The sequence below is a fragment of the Meles meles genome, chromosome 10 (assembly GCF_922984935.1).
Source record: "Meles meles chromosome 10, mMelMel3.1 paternal haplotype, whole genome shotgun sequence".
Taxonomy (NCBI): Eukaryota; Metazoa; Chordata; class Mammalia; order Carnivora; family Mustelidae; genus Meles; species Meles meles.
In genome coordinates, this window is record NC_060075.1 from 20,430,953 (window position 1) to 20,452,728 (window position 21,776).

At 51.7% G+C, this 21,776-nt stretch overlaps 1 protein-coding gene across 2 annotated transcripts in view; it reads left to right on the forward strand.

Moving 5' to 3' along the window:
- Positions 1-302: 302 nt before the first annotated feature.
- PLXNA4 (plexin A4) overlaps positions 303-21,776 on the forward strand; it is a 424,337-nt gene continuing 402,863 nt past the window's right edge. Inside the window, exon 1 of one of the 2 annotated variants that reach the window (XM_046020616.1) lies at positions 303-883. The gene's annotated coding sequence lies outside the window, so the exon portion shown is untranslated. The remainder of the gene's footprint in view (positions 884-21,776) is intronic. The other variant, XM_046020617.1, reaches the window with a different exon arrangement.

Consider the following 21,776-nt stretch of genomic DNA (forward strand, 5'->3'; position numbering starts at 1 on the left):
ACAGCAGCAGCGAGCCGCGGCGGCAGCAGGCAGCCCGGGAGCTCCGGCGGCGGCCGAGCCAGCGGCGGCCCCGCTCCCTGCCCCCTGCAAACTTTGCGAGCAGCCCGCCCGGGGGGCCGGGGGCGCGCCCGGGAGGCCCGGCTCGGCCCGCGGCCGCGCTTTCCGCCGCCGCAGCGCCAGGCGCCGCCACCGCCGCAGCCCCGCGCCTCCCCGGGGAGCAGCCGGCGGCTCCCGCGGCCCCCCAGCCCCGGGCCCTCGGCACTGCCCGGCCAGTCCCCCGGCAGGGGCGGGGGCAGCAGCGGCGCGGCCGGCTGCGGGCTGCCCGGGGGCGGCCGCGGCTGGCCAGGGAGGCGCGCAGAGGCGCCGAGAGCGCTCCCCCGCGGGTCCCCAGCGCACTCGCCGCGCCCGGGCAGCGGCCCGACCGGGCGAGCATGGGCGGCGCGGAGTGACGCCGCCGTGCCCGCTTGGCATCAAGGACATTCAGCCCGCGGGGGTGGGGACGAAGGGGGGCAGCCCCGCGCCGCCACCGCAGCCCCCGAGAGCCGCGGCCGCCGCCACTCCGGCTCCGGGCTAGGTGGAGCAGAGGGGTGCTTGGAATCGATCCACATTTTCCCACCTTTTTGTTGGACATTCCGCCCACCTCGGACGCCGCCAGAGGAGCTGTCAAGCCCCGCAGACTGTGATTTCGCCCTCCGTTCGCCTCGCCTCCTCCGGGGTTCCCTGTGCCTCGGTGGAGTATTTGCGTTCGGGGCTGGGGCTGGAGGAGGCAGCCACACGCGCGCACACGCACACGCTCAGAGGAGGACGAGAGGCAGCGGCACAGGCACCATCTGCAGTGTCAATGCGGCGCTCCCGCTGAAGGAGGCGAAAGCGGCGCTTCCAGGTAAGGAGCCGGCGGGCGGGCGGGCGAGGGCATTGCGGGCGGAGATGCCGGGCTCGGTCCGGGAGTCCTCGGCTGCCCTGGAGCCAGCCCGCTGCACGCACGCACACACACTCGCACACACACACTCGCACACACGGGCACACGCCGCGCACACACACCTGCCCTCGTCCCACCTGGACACCCGCGTAGGTGCGGCGCGGCCGGAGTAGGCATTTCCCTTGTTCTTTCTCCTCTGCGGATCCCGACTCAGACTTCTCGCACCCAGGACTTTTCGGGGTGGGATTTGGTGTATTACCGCCTCTTCCTCCCACCGGGGGAGGCTGAGCGAGCGATTTTCCCCCTTCCCGGCCCCCTGGTATTTCTAGCTGGTTTTCAAAACGGGAGAAGTCAGGAGAGCTTTGGGGAGAGACCCACCCAGTGTCATCTCTGCTCCGTGGCCTTTGGACACCCTGGGGTTTTCATGGGAGACAGACCCACAGATACTCGGACAGCTGTTCGGAGAGCGTGGTGGCCCATCGTGCAGGGAGGAGGCCACAGAGGCAGACGGGGTTGCAGTTCTGTAGGGCGGTGCATAGGGAACAGACACTGCGTTTCCCCAGTAAGAGGCAGCACAAACGCCTTTCTGAAGCATGGCATTGCTTCCCCGGGAATACACCGGGATTTCAGGCAGCAAGGGATTTCAGCATTGCATCGGTGGGTGTTGCTGGCCTAGGGAGGGTAAATGGGGGTCAGATCCTCTATAAGAGGTATGATCCATTCACATCTCCAATATCCCGGCCACAGTAAGCCCACAGCGCTTAGGGACACAGGACTTGGGTCTCCCCTTCACCTCTCTCCCTTTCCCTCTACACTGAATGGGAAAGCATGGGGCTGCTTCACCGTGTCTCCGGCTAACACCTGTCACATGCCTTTGGAGGTGTGTGTCTGAGAAACCCAACGGGAAGGGGTCAGAGGAAGGTGTAGAGCTGGAAGGGAGGAGGGTCCCCTCTCTCGTGTCCACCTCAGCAGTGCCCCACCATAAGGAGGCCAGGCATTCTTGGGTTTGCCCATGTTTCCCAGTACCAGGCTGCTCCTCACAGTGTAGAATCACTCTCCAGGAGCCTGGGGTTCAAGGTTCCATTTCCCTACAGCTTTTCCGTTCCTTTTCTGCCCGGCTGGGATTTCACAGGCTGCTCGTTTTCAAACTTTTTCTGGAGGAGGTGGGAGGTGGCTCAGGCTCCAGAAGAGCTTTCTGGCAGTTTCTGTTTGGGGGTCAAAGAGCAATTCGTTTGGGCTCTGTCAGTTGTTGTGGGGAGAAGAACGTGAGATCCAAGTAAAACATTATTTTGGAGTTGTATGCAAATAGAGCCGGGTCCTGTCTTTCTCCCTGGCTGTCCCTTCTGGGGTAGCTTGTGGGGTAACCTGGCAAGAAATGGGATGAACTTGTACCCTTTATGCAAGATCATGTGTTCAGAGTGTCCTACAAACTCGCCAGTGGGAAAAATATGTTGGGAGTCTTCCAGAACATGAGGGAAAAGGAGTCAACATTCTTTTGAACAAGGGGCCTCAGTGTTGGGCACAGGATTTGGTTGATTCTGTAAATCCTGAAGATGGGTGCTGAAATGAAGGGCTTTCTCCGCACCCCGATCCCTGCTGTTTTCAAACTTTGCCAGCTCCTGCGAAGGTCTCAGCTAGGCTGGGGAGGACAGGAGCAGACGCCCCTGGGGGGAGATTGTATTCCTGCTGTGCAGTGTGAACTGCCCTCTGATTGATTGGAAAGGGTGGATGGACTAAAGCAGAGCTTTCACCATGGGGAGAACCCAGTAGGGGGAAGACACACATCATTTTCTTTTTAAGAATGGCGTGTGTGTACACACACCCAGATGTACGCGTTGCTTTCTCAAAGAGCCTGGCTTAACGAGACCGGCTGGTCCAATGTGTGACAGTGGGACCCACCTCTGTCTTCCCGGCTGTGGAAGAACTGGAACATTTTCGCACGCATGCCCGATGAGTGCGTGGACGGGGAGGTCCCACCGATGCGTAGAGGAGCACGTGGTTTCCAAAAGAAATAGTGAGCTCCAGCCACAGTGGGTGGCTCCCAGGTAAACAGTCTCTCTCTCTCGGGACCTTGAAGGGGCAAAGGGATGGTGTACAGAGCTTCCTGAATTGTCTATGTGTTTTCCACACAGACCTCTGCTCCCTTCCCTGCTTCCCTCTCTACCCCGTGGCGTGAGGAGCCATCATTTTAATGCAAAGCCGGCAGTCACGATGCTGGTTATAAGCTAAACGTTTTTAAACCTGGGTCCCCAAAATCCCCACACTTTCTTCACTTAGCATTAGGCACCAATTTGGTTTCTAGGGCAAAGCAGGCGTTAATTAACATCTGTGTAAGGCTGGGCGTACATCACCTAATTTTTCCCCTCTGTTGCTGAGCCCTGGAGCATGTCACGTTGTCACACTCTCTCTCTACCACCCCTCTGTGGCCTTCCTTTTAAGTTCTCTAGGGTCTTCGCACGCGGAGGGGAGTCAGACTAGAAAAGCCCCAACCTCGAGTGCTTTTTTCCAGCAGCCCCTCGCTGCTGCAGGGCTGTGCTCTCGGGGCTCCCCAGTGAGTGTGGGCTGCCCATGAGTGCTGTTCCTTCTGGCCCAATCTGGTACTCACTTGCAGGCTCGCCTCTGTCCTCCGCAGCCTTCCTCCTGGGTGCCCAGCGATGCCTGCACACATTTCCAGAGGCATCTGAGGCCGCCAACTTGTTTCCTTTCTCCTCGGCACCTCTCCATGGCTGCTGCTGCTGCTTCCTGCAGACAGGGAGATCTGCAAGGCAGACTCTGCCCACACTCGGCCTCCTCCTCCTCGTAATCACAACGAGGGCTGCCGGGAATTGAGTGGGGGCTTTCTAGGGAGGCAGCCTTCCCGAAGTGGGGAGAGAGCTGAGGGGGCGGGGTGATTAACGGCTCTTAGCTCCTAGTTATCGCCAGGCTTTGATGCAAAGAAACGGCAGCCAATCTCTCTCCTCCCAGCCAGCTAGGGGGCATTTCTTAGCCGCTTCTCCCCATCCTCACTGGGAGAAGGCACCGCACAGACAATGCCACCTCAGAGACCTGTTGGAGTGGCTCCGTGACGGGCGGGGTGACCCCTGCTGTGATTAGTCTGATGTGCCGTCCTCTCCTAGGGTCCACTCTCTTCTCCTTGTTTGTGTCCAGCGCCGGCAATGTGCATGAAGCCGGTTCAGACCCTGGAGCAGTAGAACAGGGCTCATTTCCTTCCGCCTGACACCCCCTTCCTGCTTCCTCTGTATGTTCCCGTCCCCCCCCCCCGGACCCCCACAACTTCCTAATTCACCTCTTAGCTTTGTGTGCACACCCGACAGCCCATTCGCCCTCAAATTTGTGGCACTCCAAGAAATCAATATAACATGAATTTAACGACAGCTGGATGATTAAGTGTTATTTATATTTAAGAGCGGCATTTTAAAAAGACATCGCGCTAATAAATCACACGGCTGTTTGGGAGATGCACATGATTAGGGTAATTGCCCTATAGGCTCCACTGAACAACGCCTGGCCCATGCGGAGTCCTGCAGACGCTATCTCTGCCGGCCCCGCTGCTCCTGACCTCCTGCCCGATGCCCTCTGTCCAGACTTACTCACTCCTGCCTCACTCCTCACTGCCCAGGCTGTGGCACCCCAGTTGTGGCAGGAAGGTGGAGTCAGCAGGGACACTGAAGGGGGCTCTGCTGCTAAGTGGCCAGAGATGGGGTCTTAAAAGCCAAAGCAGGCAGGAGGTCCTAATTCCCAGAGCAGAGCCCTTGTTCCAGAAGGAGGAGGCTGCTTCTCTGCTTGGTATGAAGCAGTTTGGGAAAAAAACTTCCTGGATCCTGGCGAGAGTCTGTGCCAGCCCCCAGACCCCTGTGCTGATGGTCATGTGGCATCAGCCTTGCCAGGGAAGAGGCCGTGTGGACATTAGTATTTGCCCAGTGCGAGTCGCGGAATGGAAAGGAGCGATCATCAGAGATGATGGTGGTGGCTGGTAGGTCCTTGGCACTGACTTGGATGAGCCTTCGCTTGAGTGGTTTATGCAGGTTGGCCCCTATCCCCCACCTAACCTCCCCAAGAGGCAGTTACTGAATTATCCCCATTTCCCACGTGTCCGTGGGACACAGAAGTGTCCGTGGCAGAGGGCTTTGTCGAGGACTGTACAGTCAGTGGGTGGTAAAGCCACACCTCAGTCCTAAGCAGACTGGCCTCCTTCCTTATTGCAATGCCATTTGCCTCATTGGGAGATCTGTGAGGTTTGTGGGAGAGGAAGTAGAAGATATGTGGTTTCTCCCTGGGACATGTCTGTGACTCCAGGTGAATCTCTTTTTTCTTCCACTCTTGATTCCCCATTCATCAAGGGGGACTGCCTTATCTTTGACTGTTGATGAGTTGTGAAATTGCATGGATCATTCTGGCGGAGTGCTCAGTTCCTGAGGGTGACTCTTGCCTCTTTTGGCAGCTCCCATCTCCCCCTGGGGAAAACTAAGGAGGAGGGAATGAGTACCGACCTCTGTGCTTTTGACTCTCTGAGGCTCTGAGTCTTGCTCTGGTCGGAATCTGGTTCTCTCTAGTAACAGCTTCAGATCTGCTGGTGTGTGGAAACACCACTCTCACTGAATCCTTCAAACCATCCAGCAAGGCGGGGACTGTCTATCCTCATTTTGATTGTGTAGGGACTGAGATGGGATGCTCAAAGGTCCAGGACACTATACGGCCGACGGTCTCTTCGCTCCTGGAGAAGGATGCCCACGGTAGGGGCTTATTGGTTCATTCACTCATTAGCCCTTGGGTTGTAGATTTTGGAAACCAGAGAATCTTCCAAAGCCAGGGAAGGCGTCATGCCAAACTGGGCACCTGGGCTACATAGTAGTGGGAGCAGAGATTCGTGGGACGTTGGTGCTAATGGCTGCATGTGGCTAAAGTCATCCCATGCACTTAGTGTGCGTGGAGCACTGAGTTAGGAATGACGTCCGGATTCTGAGCGGTGGAAGCTGGGAGGCCCTAATGGAGCCCGTAGTCCTGGTTGGGCACTGTTCCATCCCAAAGCCTTGCCTCAGCTACCTGACTCAGTCTCTCTAGCCTTAACATTTTAGGGAAAAGCCACAGGTAATACTCTTGCGGTTAGTTGTTTGGTTAGTTTTTTTCCTCCAAAGACAAAGTTTTATTCTACGCTTTCTTTGGCTTCTCCTCTACGCTGCAAGGTGAGTGGAAGTTTCTGCCAAACGTGAGCTGGCCAGCAGGGGTGCATTTCATCACCTCCCCTCTGGCGCACCGGTAGGAGTGGCTGAAACTGGCGCATGGGGAGTCCTGCTCAGACCTGCACCACCAGGAGCATGGAAGCCTTGGGCGCCCTCTCGTTGCCAGCTGAGCCTGGCTGGCCCCTCCCTCACCACGGTCCCTTTGCCATGAACCAGGATTTGCAGCAGCAAATTGGATTTTGGAATGTTTTGTCACTCCAACACAAAACAGATCGCTAGCTAAGAGGATGTCGCCTCTGCAGTCAATGCACGGAACGGAGACCAGTAGAATCAATTCTGAGGTCTTCCGGGGAAGAGCACTTTCATTAGGATGCACGCAGAGAGAAGCGGTGGACGAAGAGGGCGCCGGGACCTTAAGAAAGGAAAGCCATGGCAGCTCAAGATCAGCTTTACATCTGACATACTCGTTGAACTTGTTCGGGCACGGCTGGATGTCCCTAATGGTGGTGTGGGGTCTAGAGGTGGAGGCCGAACAAACCATTCCTTGGCTTCTTCCCAAGAAGAGGGAAAGTAAGCAAAGCAGACTTGGCTGACCGTTCCCCCTCTTTTGGCGGGAGGAGACAGGGAAAGGAGGGCATGTCAGGGCAGCAGCCACAGGGACGTGTAATTGAACCGACCTGCGTAGCTTGTCAGCTAGCTTTACAGACATAGTTAGAGTTCATTTTCTCCCTCTCTGTCTCTGTCTGCTTCCTGAAGGTCAACCTAAAATGGAGCCGAATTTCCCGAAGTGTAGCCTGTGGGAGTGAGTAGGTATGGCAGACACAAGAAGTTCCCATGGCTAAAGTTGAAGAAAACCTGAGGGTGTAAAGTAAAGCCAGAGTTCCTTGTTGCAGCACTTCTCAGAGCCTTTAAGCACACTAACCAGGACTGTAAAAGCACGACAGGGAGAGGTACCATGAGATACTGTGTTGTGGCCCTGAGAATCCACCAAGAAAGCCTGGCCTAAGACCAAGCATCCCATTTTTCTATTCTTAACTGAATAAAGGGATGGATTCTACAGTGAAAATTTCAGCAGGGCGTTCACACTCTACACACAAAGGACCAAGTTCTGGTGATTACATAGATACTAGGGTTTCAAACAGAATTTAGCCAGGTGGGCAGATAGTCTACCTCTAGGCTCGGTGTTTGCCCCTTGTCCTTTCCAAGACAGCAGGGATGTCCTCAGACAGGAGTGAGGTCCAGGCAGGTGTATATTTTCTCAGGTTTCTAGATAGTTCTAGTACATTTCCCTGGTTAAAAAGCACTGATGTTGTGGGAAAAGTTCAGTTTTAGAGACAAACAGATGCAGATGATCCCTGCTCTGTCACTTACCAGCTAAGGGGTCTTAGGAAAAATCACCTTATGTTTCAGTATCACCATTGACAAAATGTGGGGGGTGGTATAGAGCAGTGATTTTAAAAATATGTATGCAGTGGCGCTCTTTACTCAGATGGACTGTGTATGGGAGTCTAACACACAGGACGGCTCTGGCCAAGGCTGTGGAGGAGCCCAGGGCCTTGCACTTTTGGTCTGTCTGCCCCCCCACCCCCATCCTGGCCTGGGCTCCCTAGAAAGCAGAGCCCGAGGCAGAAGCTGATGTGGGAACACTTTGTTGAGGGGTGAAATCCCAGGGCAGCAAGAGTGAAGGGAAAAGGGGGAGAAGGAGGGAAGGAACGGAAACCACAAATGTACAAAGAGTACAAAGAATGTGTTACCAGGCCGGCTAGAGCTTCCCGAGAAGTGCAGCTGATGGCTCCTTACCTAGAGGAGCCTGATGGGGACCCAGTCTTCGAAGAGTGGAGGGCAGGCATGGCCAACGTCTGTGCTGGGTCCTTCTTGTGAGCCGCGGGTCCTTGGGCACCATTCCCTCCATGAGGCAGGAAGTCCCTATGCTGGGTCCTTCTTGTGAGCCGTGGGTCCTTGGGCACCATTCCCTCCATGAGGCAGGAAGTCCCTCTCCCTTTGGGGCTGTGATGCTAGTGCAAGCCAGAGCTGTCCATGGTCAGGCCCACAGCCTGGGGCTTCTTCTGTGGCTCCCCTCACCATGGACCTGCTGGAGCCTGGCCTTTGCCCTCAAGGAAGAAAGGCTTCGAGAACTTTAGGAATAGTGTGAAGTGTTCCTGGGGCCACTCAGGCTAGAAGTGGGACAAGGGGCCAAAGACCAGAACTGGAGGTGAGGTTGGGCTTTCAAGGAAGGTCTGGGCAGGTGCATCAATAAGGGATCTGGGGTCATGGGTTCCCTATAAGACACATAGGGTTCTTCAGACAGAACCAGCTAGGGAGCCAGAGCAGGCTGCTTTAAGAAGGCATCATTCAGGCCTCCGAAGTCACGATTCCACGGCCACGATAGCCAACTATACTCTGGGTTATCTAATTGAAGCCCCTGGGAGAAGCCACATTAAGAGCAGGTTCCTGTTAGGTTTTAAGAGGCTTTCCTAACTTTTAGAGCTTCTTAAGCAAAGGAGTGCCTTCCATTCAGGGGTGTGTGGATATCTCAGACATTTTTGTTTGCGTCGGCTGAAGGGAGGGGCTGCTTGAGAGAAAGGACCTCTGACTCTTTCCTCATTTTAGGAAATATTGTAAGCATGGAACTCTAAGACCAAAGGGGGCATTTTTAAAAAATATTTTATTTATTTATTTGAAAGAGGGAGAGATCACAAGTAGGCAGAGGCAGGCAGAGAGAAAGGGAGAAGCAGGCTCCTTGCTGAGCAGAGAGCCCGATACAGGGCTCCATCCCAGGACCCTGAGATCATGACCTGAGCTGAAGCCAGAGGCTTAACCCACTGAGCCACCCAGGCGCCCCAAAGAGGGCATTTTTGCATAAAGTACTTGGCTTAAGTCATTGCCTCCAGCCAGCACCCCTCCCTTTTTACAACTCGTGCGCTTCAATCCTCCTCCACCCCCAGTGGCCCAGGGTCAGATGGAACAAAGGACTGATGGTTACGCTGTGCCTGTTAGCACCCCCCCCCCAGCTCTCTTTACCGTTAGATACAGACCCCTGTCTCTCTTCCCCAAATGCACTTGCCTTTAACTGCTGTCGATGGGAGCAACTCACGGACTTCGAGACATGGGTCTGCGTTCGCGTGGCTGCCTGAGAGTCCCGGCTCCCGGGGGTCAGGACTAGCCTCTGGTGGACGTGTCTCCCGTGTAATCAGAACTTAATTCATACTTTTTAATGATGGTAAAGAAGCTGCTGTGGGCAGTGGGGATGACAACGATAGCGTTGAAATGATTTATTTCCTTATGTCTGTAGATGAGAGGGACCGTTTCTCACTCTTCTTGTATGCTTGGTGTCCTGCCTAGGCCTGTCATACTAGAAGCAGGCAGTAATATTTGCTGAGTAAACAGGATGAGTAAACGGAGCAGGAGATGAGTGGCCTGTAAAGGAGAGAACTCGGGGCATGTGAGCCTGTTCCTCTGTTAAGTGCCTGCTCTCGGGCCCGGGCTGGGTTGGAGCTACATCAAGGCAGGTGGCTGTTAGGGAGGAGAAGACCAACGAAGATGAGGGCAAGCTGAACCCATCAGGCACTTTAGAGTGTCCTGGGTGATGGTGGTTTGGACATGACGCACATGGAACTGAGCTTTTGCTTTCCACAGAAAACCCATTGTGGGTTTTGGTGCTGGGAGACTGGGAGGGACGACCAGATTGCATTTCCCAAAGCATCCCGAAGACCAGTCCCTCCGTGGAGAAAGCATCCATGGCCGAGTACGTCTTGCAAACACCTTATGCTCTGTCCTCCTCTTGGAGATTTAAGATGTACATTGAAGGCATAGGGGTCCTGCTGTAGAGACACTGTTTAATTATTCTTCACCAGCCATTTTTCAGCTTGTTTGGTAGTGAGTGTTGAAGCCAACCCAGGAACAGGTATTGGGTAGAAGGCATTTGGGGAGATGCTGGCCTTCACGTGAGAGCTTTCGGGTTTGATCTGGAGGAGGAGAAACGGGAATGAGTGTACTGAATTGTTACGCAGGGGTACTCGTGGGGTCCAGCTTTCAAAGGGACTGCCTTCTTCCAGTTTTTACCATTTGCTTTTGAGAATCCCAGAAATGGCTGTGAATTGTGAGATGACGGTGACCATTGAGACTTCAGATGTATGTTCTCTAAAGGGACCGTTCTAAGGAGCTCAGTGATGGTGGCTCTAACTGATTTCCGACGAGGAGCACTTTCTGGTTGGATGAAATAGATCGAGATGGATGTTTGTAAAATATGTGAGTGATGACATTCACCTTCTCCATATTGTTTTCTCAGCTACGTTTATCCAAGAAGAGGCCTCACTATAACTGCCAAAGATATGTTCTGCATTCACGAAGAAGGCTTGGGTTTTAAGACACAGCGCCCTAAAGTTTGGATAGTTGAAACAAAGTATTTTCTCTTGAGGAAGAAATTTTGCTGCTCCAGAGAGGCTGAAGGTTTCTAATTAGACTCTAAACCCATGGTTTCCACCATTGGGTAGTGACCCAGAGAGCAGAGTTAGGCATTTCCCACAAATAGCATTTCAATGGCTGAGATTCATTTTACAAAGAGAGTGGTGTGTGTGTGTGTGTGTGTGTGTGTGTGTGTGTGTGTGTGTGAGAGAGAGAGAGAGAGAGGGAGAGTTGGGGTGGGTGTGCCTATCACCCCAATGGTGTTTGGATTTGGATCACGGGGGGGGGGACACAGGCTGGTGACATGTGTGCCCAATTAAGAGGCCCTGCCCATGCTTTGCCCAAGCACCGTGCTCCTTTCCAAAGTGAGTAACAGTTGCTAACACACACTAACAAAATTCCCCTGACGCCCATTCATGAAGCATTGCGCTGGCGATTCTACCAGCATTAAACTGTTTGGTGACTGAGTTTAGAATTATAGGAATCGGAAAAATGAATTAGCAGTAAATCAAGTCCCAGCTGAGTTCGAACCCAACTGCAGTGAGTTTTAAATTAAAAATACCTTGCTATGATGAAGCAGTTGTAAGTCAAGCCGCAGAGCTCTGTCACTCTTGACTTTGGAGAAGTGCGGCAGTCACCCTTTGAAAGGAAAACCCTGGCCAAGCTCATAGTGATGCCCAGCCATGCTGGGAAATTGCCACTTCATTTCTTCTTCATAAACTGTTGGCTTTCATTTTTTTTTTTTTTTTTGAAAGGAATCCTATTTGCAGGGATATGCAGAGCTCTGGGAAGAGGGCAGGTGGAAAAGAGCTCAGGCCCAGGGGCGGATGAACGCGTGAGGAATGAACCAGGGGGTTCATTCACTGCCTTCTCTTTGGTCCTTCTCCAGAGGAGCCAGGTAGAAGGGGGATCTGGGTCTGTGGGTGTCGTGTGATTTGCTTTGCTGCTTGGACCATATTTGATTCTTCTTTCTGGGGGATCTGTACAGAAAAACAACAAAGAGAACACTTCAAGGAAACTGCAAGACTGTCATGTTGCAGTGACAATTGCGGTGTAATAGGGAATCATTTATGTAAGTTACAGTGCCCTCTGAATGGAGCTTGTCCCAAGTGTGGCTACAGCTTCTCGAGGCCTATTTTTTTTTCCTTCCGCAAAATAATCCCAAGGTTTTCATTTTCAGAGCAATTGAAGAAGTATTATATGCCGGTCAGGGACAAGGGAGACCCAGCTTCTAATCCTAGGCCTGCTGACTTTCTTCCAGCCAGTTCCCTCTCTGGGCGAGGCCTCCATTTCTTTTCCTTTAAAGCTGGCATAGCCCTTGCTGTTCCTAACCTGAAGCCCAGAAGGAGAGGACAGAAGACTGTGTTTACATGCAAGGTCCCAGAACATCAAGAAGGAGACAATGAATTCTGGGCTCAGGCCTCTCCCCGTTATACCTGTACCAGCTCTGGTGTGTTTGCTGATCTGGCAAAGGGCTGCGATGATGAAAGCAACTGGCAGAGTCGGAAAGGAGAAGGTTTGCAGGAGAACAGGAGACCAGGAGAGCGGATGGTTATTGCGGGGGCGCAGAGGCCTGGGTAGGAGGGGATACCTGATCCTGGCAATAGTAGATTAGGTCAGGACTTTGGAGAAAGCAAAGGGGTCGTGAATTCTCTCGATGCCCAATCTTCACCTTGCGCTGTCCGTATATATTTACATATTTTAGTTGGAGAGGTAGATGTGATGTTAAGAATGGCCAGTTCAGGGGCACCTGGGTGGCTCAGTGGGTTAAGCCGCTGTCTTCGGCTCAGGTCATGATCTCAGGGTCCTGGGATCGAGTCCCGCATCGGGCTCTCTGCTCAGCGGAGAGCCTGCTTCCCTTCCTCTCTCTCTGCCTGCCTCTCTGTGATTTCTCTCTGTCAAATAAATAAAATCTTAAAAAAAAAAAAAAAAAAAAAAGAATGGCCAGTTCAGGGGCACCTGGGTGGCTCAGTGGGTTAAAGCCTCTGCCTTCAGCTCAGGTCATAGTCCCAGGATCCTGGGATTGAGCCCTGCATCGGGCTCTCTGCTCAGCAGGGAGCCTGCTTCCTCCTCTCTCTCTGCCTGCCTCTCTGCCTAGTTGTGATCTCTGTCTGTCAAATAAATAAATAAAATCTCTAAAAAGAAAAAAAAAAAGACTGGCCAGTTCAGTCTGTGTTTAGGGCGTGTGTGCGAGGGCCTGTGCAAGAGGTTGGTTTTATTGAAGCAAAATGGCTTCTGCCGCTGGGGCGCTCAGAGCGTGGCGTGGTCACAGCACCCACATCTATAGATAATTTAAACCCAACGTGGTAAGAAGTGAGAAATGCATACACAGGAGACATCCTGAAAATATGTAAGACGGGGCATCCATCCAGATATGAAAGGCGGGACATGGAGAAGGTGTTCTGGAGAAGGACGAGGGTGTTTCGAAGGGTGTGTGGGCTTGGCCTCGTCAACGCATGAGGAAGAGGTAGCCAGCGGAGGAAGCAAGGTGGCCAAGGCATGGAGGCCAGCTCCCATGGTGCTGGCCACCTGCAGTGCAAGGCAGACTGGGAAGTGTGTGTGGGGGGTGTAAACAGGGGGGCGGGCTGGGCCAGCACATGTCCTACAGGCAGTGCAAGGCTGGGGTTATTTCCAAGCAAGAGAAGCAAGATTCTGCTTGTAGAAAGATCGCTCTGGGGGCAGCGTGGAGAAAGGACTGGACACGGGGCTACGATAGTAATCCTGGGGGCAGGAGGGAGGGCTGATCAGAGGTCGTGGCAGAGAGGAGGGAGGGACAGACCTGAGAGGCACGTAGGAGTTCGAGTTGACGGCTGGAATATGGCAGTGTAGGCAGTAGGGAGCAAGCAGAGGGGGCTTTGGGAGGCCTTGACACCGTTTGCTGAGCTAGAGAGTTCCAGAGCGAGACTTGGTGGAGGGCAAGTGGCGAGGAAGGAGGCTGTGCTTGTCGCGGGTGTGGTGAATTGAGGTAGGAATGGGATATTGCATAGAGGTGGGCAGGAGGCCAGCAGACCTGTGACCCCCGTTCCCTGGCAGCTTCATCTCTGTGCCCACCATGCTGAGAGCTACTCCTCCCTGAGCTCCCTTTGGGGTCTGGTGGATGCTGGGTAAGGAAGCAGGAAGACCCACATAGATACAGAATTTTGCATTTTCTAAGTGGTTCATGTTTCAGATGAAACACATTCTCTGGAACATTTCACTGAAGAGTGTTCTGAAAACACCCACCCAGGCCCTCACTCTGCCGTGGGAGCTCTCCACGCTTTCTTTCCCAACGGAAAAACAGTGGTACCCGGAGCTTGAGTTCTGCACCAAAGATCACCGAGCACGCTCAGGATAAAAGCAGAATTTCAGTGATGGAGAACGACCAGGCCTTTGTTGTGGACGTTCACTGGGTCCCTTTCTTGGTGTCTGTACCCCATTTTCAATCTGCAGACCCTCAAAACATCAGAGGCTGTTGAAAGGAGCTCCACCGGGATCAGAGAGATGGCGATGAAAATTTTGACCTTGCCCTTCAGGAATCATGTCTTATTTATTCATGGGTAAGAGCTGGTCTGTATGGGTCTGGCCTGCAGGTGGGATCTGGCCATGAGATAGGGTTTGCTTGGCCCAAAGAATGTTCAAGAAACATTTGTATCATTTGAATGCTGTGAGGTGCAGCTGTCCTCTCTGGGGAGCCCCAGGTTCCCCTCCCTGTCATCACACCTCTGCCTCACACATTTATGGTGAAGGTACTTGAATAAAAAGCCAGCAGCCTAGTATCTGGTAGATACTCCAGCAGTGATGCTCGCCCCTCCTTCCAATACACAGCGGAGAAGATGAGTTAGTGTATTAGCGTCTAGCGCTTTGCATTCTACAGGGAAGCTTTGAGATTCAGGAGGCTCATTTATCACAGCAGATGTAGAAGGGGCTGGTGGCGAAACTTTGAGTCTCTCCATGCTCTATCAATGTGTTCAGACTATGGAAACTTTAGAAAAAAAGCCATTTTTAGTTAGAGAAAAGTAAGCAACTCCTTCAAGTCTGTGCAGACCCTTTCGACCCCGGGCTCCTCTTTTCCGCTGTGGAAGGTCGCCAGGGTTGTGGGGAAGAGGAGGTAGAGGACAGGGTGCGGTGTCCACGTAGCATGGGCCCAGTTTTGACTGGTCCTCCAGAAGGAGGAACGCTGAGTGTCCAGTCCCAAAGAGTGTCTTCAGCTGCAAATTTGCAGTGCGATTTCAAGCGAAACAGTGCATCTACTCTCCTCTCTGGATGGCTCTGGGCGCCTCAGAGCTGCTACTACGAGTGGCCCGTGGACTATCTTATGGAGTGCGGATGGGGGCTGGGTGCGTAGTTTTGAGCTCTCACCTTTGTTGAGCCCCACAGAGAGGACGGGTTTTTGCGCGTCCCTCCTCCTGACCCCTGCAACCAGCCCTCGTGCATTTTGTCAGCTGGGCTCAGGACAGGATATATTTGCATATCTACTCTTTCTGTCTCAGGGAACTCAGCAGTTTTTCCCAGTTTATCTGGTGGCAACTTATTTCCCTAGTAGGGGCCAGAGAGCAGGGCCTGGGGTCCCAAGAAGGGAAGTGATCTAACCACAGTGATCTGGGGTTGGGACTAAAATAGAGTTGTTGACACTGCTCTGGGCTGTCCTTGGGGCATGGCCTGTGCGTGACTCCACTGGGGGCAGCGGTGGGGGAGGAGGGGACTGTGTTCAGGACTGGGGAGCCGAGTCCTCTCAAAGGTGGCCTCAGGGTCTGGGAGACAAAGGTAGGGAATCTCCCCTGCTTCCACTTTTCTGAAGCAGCCCCCTCTTCTGCTTCCTTGTAGAGCTTCCCACTGACTCACGGGTTATCAGACGACCTCCTGGTTCTGTGCTCAGGTGAGAGGGTGAGAGGGTCTCAGACTGGTGCAGACACCGAGGTGCTGACCGTGTGCATAGGGTCAAATTGGCAGAGCAGGGCTTTGCCAAACTCGGGACCAACTTCACAAAGAAGGGGCCAAAACTCATTCTTTTTTTTTTTTTTTTTTAAAGATTTAATTTATTTATTTAACAGAGAGAGAGAGAGAGAGATTACAAGTAGGCAGAGCAGCAGCCAGAGAGGGGAGGAAGCAGGCTCCCCGCCAAGCAGAGAGCCCGATACGGGGCTCGATCCCAGGACCCTGAGATCATGACCCGAGCCGAAGGCAGAGGCTCAACCCACTGAGCCACCAGGCGCCCCCCGAAACTCATTCTTATATCCATTCCTTCTTCCTCAAGTTGACGCTAGCAAGACTGAATGCTTCTTGGCAAATGTGTGCAAATAAATTGAACATCCTGCAAAACCTGTCTTTGTATGGGTGGTTGTCACGATTGAGTGAAACGGTGTGTTCTCTGCCTATAGGACGGGAGATGCTGTCAAAGCCTTTTGCTTTACTTTGCTTTACTTTACTTTACTTTGCTTACTTTGGTGATGGCCGTGTTTGGAGGGTTCCAGAGAGCTCACCTCGAAAGCTTCAGGGAGATCACACGGCCACACAGAGAAACCTAACTTCTAGAAGCGTCAGGCAACCTTTCCTCAGCATGCATTATTTTGAAAGCTTGGCATTTTTATTCCAAAATTTATAAAATTTATATTCGCAAATGAAAAAAAAAAAGAAATCTTTAGGCCTGGAAGAGGTTTTACCAGCTAACAAATTTTGCAAGTAGCCTTGTTCACAATCCAGATGTTAGCTAGGTCTAAGTATTTTTGTGTCAAGACAGGGGTATACCTAGAGACTGAAAATTCAGGCTTCCAAGAACTTATTTGAAAAACATGATTTACTGGCTTGTATTTTTAGCATTTATATCGTATATTCTCACTTAATTGCAAGGTTTCGAAAGCAGGCAACTGTCTTAGACCCACTTGGGGTTCCCTTTGGACCCAGTGTGTGGGTGTTTGATTTTCTTCTTTTGATCCTCACCTTAAGCTTGGTTTTCTGAGCTTAAAAAGAAGAGTGCTAGAATGGTCAGACAGTAGAGGGTATCACACATACTGAGACCACAGTGAATCCACAGGAAGCAGGAAGTACCCTCCAGGGACAGTCTGCTGGCTGTGATGGCTGCGTGCTGGCCTTAGTCTTTTATTTAATTGTCATTTTCCTACAATTGCGAATGAGCCTCTGCCGTGCTGGAGTCTTGACCGCAGACTCATCATATTGCTGGAAGGCACAGAGAAACAGCTTACTTCCTGTCCAAAATGAAAACTTGGCTGACTTCTTGTTGTCTTTGGCCAGAAGGTTCTGAAGTTTCACAAAGGTGAGAAAATACAACTACTAACATCAAAGTGCAATTCGAGGAAAGGGATTTTTATCGAAGAACACACATGGTTATCCCTTAGTAGTTCCTTGTCTACTTTTCAGACTCCTGTCCCCCCGAGTCCCCACTCCTTCCATCTCCTATGAAGATGATCTTATGGTTCAGGCTTTTATCTCCTTCCACCTCGTTTCTCTGAGTCACACATCTGAGCTTTGCTGGCAAGGTGGGCATCTTTACAGGGGGTGAAAAAAACGTGCGTTCTGGGAGCAATGATGGAGGGCTTTCTCTGAATTACTTTCCACATTGACTGAGGGCTCATTGCTGTTCATGGCACCGTTAAGCCTGACTCCACATCTGACTTTGGGGAGGTGTGTGGGGGAGGTCAGAGTCTGCAGGAGGCAGGGGTAGTGAAGCCCAGTGTGGAGCATGTGTGTGTCTGGGTCGTGGGACACAGTCTCCCCGAAGCACTCAAACCTGCCCATCCCACTGCTGGCTCATAACCATTGGGTCTCTAAACTCCATGCTCATTTGGGGTATATTTTACATGAACTTCTGCCATCTGGAACTTTCTTTATTCATACTTTTTTTGAAAGTTCAGTTTTGAGCTGATGCTTACCACAGTAAATTTCATTCTGGGGTCCGGTTTGGACCTTGTTCTAGCCTGCTAAGAGAGTGTCAAACTATCACCAGTGGGTGAAGACTTAAAACAATACAGCATGACCGCTCTCAGAGCATCTCATCTGACCTTCACAAGTCCTGGAATTTGTCGTCTGCTAATTTAATAAGTGTGACTCTTGGTCTTTATTCAGATTACTGATAAAAATGTGAAAGAGCGTAGTACCAAGGACAGAACCCTTTAGCATGGCATTTCCTGGAGAGCTTCCCCTGTAGGTTTGACCAAAAAAATTGATTAACCTACTTTGGACCCAAGAAGGAGGGGAGCATCCAGGACCCAGCACAGGCTACTGGAGACAGACAGACCTAGCATTATAACCTGGCCTACCCCAACTTGGCCATTCCCAGTGATCAGATTATTTGGGGGCTGAGCTTCTAATGATATTAAATGGGTGAGGGCTGTAGGCCCCTCCTCCACAGGATTCCTAACAAAGCAGGTGTCAGACTCAATTCTGCTGTATATCAGTCTTTGCTAGTAAGCAGACACAGGAACGGTCCCACAACCTGTTCTTGAAGCTCAGGGAAGACCCGCTCTTCTGTTTCTACTAATGTGCTAGTGCCACTGAGCGCCCTCACACCTGAGGGCAGGTGCATGGGGTGTACAGCAGTGAGAGCCCCTGGGCCCGCCCTGGACCCAGGAGGTAGCACAGATAATATCATTTCTGTGTGTGCCAGGAAGTGAGAAAGTTTGGCCAGCCCTGACATAATGGCTGTCTTAGTTACTTTAGGATTTTATGATAGAATATAATAGACAAGGCAGCTTAAACAACAAACATTATTTCTCACAGCTGGAGACTGGAAGTCCAAGATCAAGGTGCCGGCATGGTTGGGTTCTTGGTAAAGACCCTCTTCCCAGGTTACAGATGACCGACCTTCTTCTCGTTGTATCTGAGAGGGGGAGGTGGAGAGGGATACCTAGTCCCCATCTCTTTTTATAAGGACACGAAGCCCATTTTCAGGAGGGCTTCTCCTGCATGACCTAATGACTCTCCAGGGACCCCATCTCCTAATGCCATCATCGTGACATGAATTCGGGAGGACACAGACCTTCAGTCCATTACAATCACCCTGATGAGCTTATTTGTTGGAAGGTTTATTTGAAGCAGATGCAACAATATTTTGGTTTGAGGTTTCAGCTCACCTTCTAGTGGAATCGGAGTTCAGAATCTTTTGAAGGATGAAACATAGACCCATAGGAGCCCTAGACCGAGAACAGAGCCAAAAATGCTCTGGGCTTGCCAGATTTTTATGCCCTCAGGGCCGAGATTCCTGGACAGTATTTCTAACCCTTCCTCTGTCTTTGACACCACTTCTTTTCCTACCGAAAAATTCTTTCTGACATCTCTCATGCTCTTTAATAAACCTGGTCGTGCTGATCAGGATAGTACAGTTGAAACACTTGGGTGATCTCTGATGTGAGTCTACCAAAAGCCAACTCACCCACCCAGGAGTGTGCCTCTTTGATGATAGCATGTCAGATGGTGACTAACCATCCTTGGGTGTAGATTAGAACTAACTTACACATATTATATCCCACTGTTCAAGCCCAAGTATCTTAAAGTTAACTACAGACATCGTGAAACCCTGGCTTCTTAGCTGAGTGACCTTGGGCATGGCCTATTGTCTCCGAGGTCCAATTTCTTTATCCCTAAAAAGGTAAGGGACTACACGGCAGAGTGACTGGGACAATTAAATGAGGTAATACACACGGCTTGGCACATATTAAGTACTCAATAAAGGGAGGCGTCATATTGTTTACAGTGATGGTCTGCTCTTCAGATCCCTAAAGCACGTTAGTCGTATTTCTTACCACTGTGCACGAGATTAAAGCACTTCAGTGTTCTTGGTTATAAATAGTCACATCTGTTTCTAAGCCTGGCCTTCGGTAAGGCTGATTGCCTTGAGGTTCCACAAGCAAATGGGAAGGTAAGAAGGGAAGAGGCTGGCCTTTTCTCTAAGGATGACCTCTTGGAAAACAAGATTTCAAGCTATATGTAGGGATTCCTTCACTTCTGGGAGGCCCAGCACATGCTTGGAGTGTAGAGTTAACGGCCATGTGTGCTCTAATCTGTGCTTAGTACAGCACCTTCTTTACCAGCACACACTGGTAAACATACACTGTTTTTATAGGACCTCCAGCAACAGCGTAGGCCATGTGTTTTTCTTGCAAAGCGGTGGTGCTAGTTGCTGGTTTTTTCAGGTTTCCCACCTAGGACCTTAGATTTGTTTTAAGGGCGAAGCAAGTAGAAGACGCTTGGCTTTGACTCAAGGCAATGACTAAACACTAGCGGGTGCCTGGGGCCCGGAGCCTCCCTGGTTATCATGTTGAGCACCGCACGATGAAGCATTTGCTAATATTGGCCTGCAACCAAGTCATAAAGTGGACATGGTCCACCAGACCCCGGAAGAGAGGGGTCGAGTCTGCATGGCATCAGCCGCCTGGGTATGTTCGCCTGCATCCGTCGGGGGAGATTTGTGAAGACAGCCCATCTCACCTGTCCTCAGTCCCAGGTCCCTGTTTCCTGGCAAGAGAGCCTTCCATGAGGTAGTGAGGGCCTCTGGGATGTTCCTGCGGAGTTTACACCATGTGTGTCCCTGCTATCCAATCAGACTCCTTAGCCTCGAGGCACCGTGGTTGTCAGAGCGGGACCAGTACCTCGGCTCCAAAAGGAGTAAAATCTCTGCCTGATGACAACTAGGAAGCTTGAAACATTGCGCTATTCCCAGTGACACTCCGGCTGAGAGAGGAAGGGACCACGGGTTGACTGTGGAGAAAGATGCTGAGCCGTTGCAGAGAGGACTGACAGCTCGGGGAATCGTGAACCTGAAGCGAGTCGGTGTATTTCGGTGATGACGGGGCCTCAGGGAACAGAGTTCAGGCCAGCTCTGAGTGAGACGGTGCTTCTCCCGAAGGCACCCTGCGGAGAGACTTATCACTCCTCCTCTCTCCCCTGAAGGAAGGGAGGGGCCTTGCTGGCCCGCGGTCACCCAGGATCCTTGTCACAGCTGTCCTCAGCTCTTCAGGCCCTCGCTAGTGACCATGGGCTCTGGATTTAGGAAAGCCTTCCCTTCGCATGTTCCATGCCATAGACAGACCATGTATCCTGGTATTTTGGGTTTGAAAACAGTTGTTATATATAGCAACATACTAACATATAATATAGCAATATATTTATATGTAAATATACAATTTTATATATGATTTACAATTAAATTTTTATATGTGGCATAAATATATATATTTATACATAGAGATATACATCTATACATATGTCTATATGTATATGCACATTCATCCATTTGTCTATCTATCTACTATCTAATTTTCAAAGGGTATCCTTGGACAAAATTGGGACATAGTTGAGTCTTTCCTAAGCACTCCATTCAGAGTGAATGTACTTCCTTTCTGCCTCTCCTTTTCCTTCTTTGGATGGGGCTCTGGTGCTATCCACAGTATTTTGTGTCCCTGTGACTCAGGGGTGAGCGAAAGCTGGCATTCTGCCTGCGTTCCGTTGGCCAAGCCCGCTTCATCTGCTTGCTGGGGAGAGCGTTGCCTATTTCTTCCACCAAGACTCCTTCTGCCCACCAAGCGTGGCAGACAAGAGAGGATGGCTTTTCCTAATTCTCACCAAGTAGCCTTGTCAGCCAGTGGGGACCCTGTTGTCTGTCCCCTCTCCTTTCTTCCACTTAGTGTGGTTCTCAGAGTTCCTTTGGTCACAGAGGAGGGGAGGGCATGGAGTGGCAGGACGAAGACGGGGTTGTTGGCGGACAAAGCGTAATGTTTGACCCAAAGAAACAAGTTCTAGAGGGAGCATTTCAGACGTTCAGTGGAGGTGGTAAGATGTTGATTGGCATAGGGAGACTTTTCTAGAACTTCTCAAACCAGACAGATGCCTAAGCATCAGCTCTGTCTGTGATTCAGAATGGGCCTGGGGACAAGGGTCTCTGGCCCACCCTTCTGCATTTCATTTCATGGATCTGTCAGGAAGCTCTTCCCTCGAGCTGATGGCTATCACCCTTTGGCTTTTCTGATGGGTCCAGGGAGGTCAGCGTGGGGGTGGGGGTGGGGGGAGCACGGAGATCCTTCCAGCAGTGTTATGAGCCTCCCGGGGCAAAACATCATCAGTATTAATGTGGAAAATAGCTCAAGGTGATGAGAGCTGCCGTCCCCCCTGTCCCCACACTTCCTTTCATCTGTCTCCTCTCTGTCATTCCAGGAAACGCTGACCTCACGGTGAGGGGGTCACAGGCCACACCTGGGGCTGGGCAGAAACAGGCCTCAGGATGCAGACTCTGTTTCTAGATCGTCCGGGTGTGGCTGCGGGTGCCAGAGAGAGGTGTTCGGGGC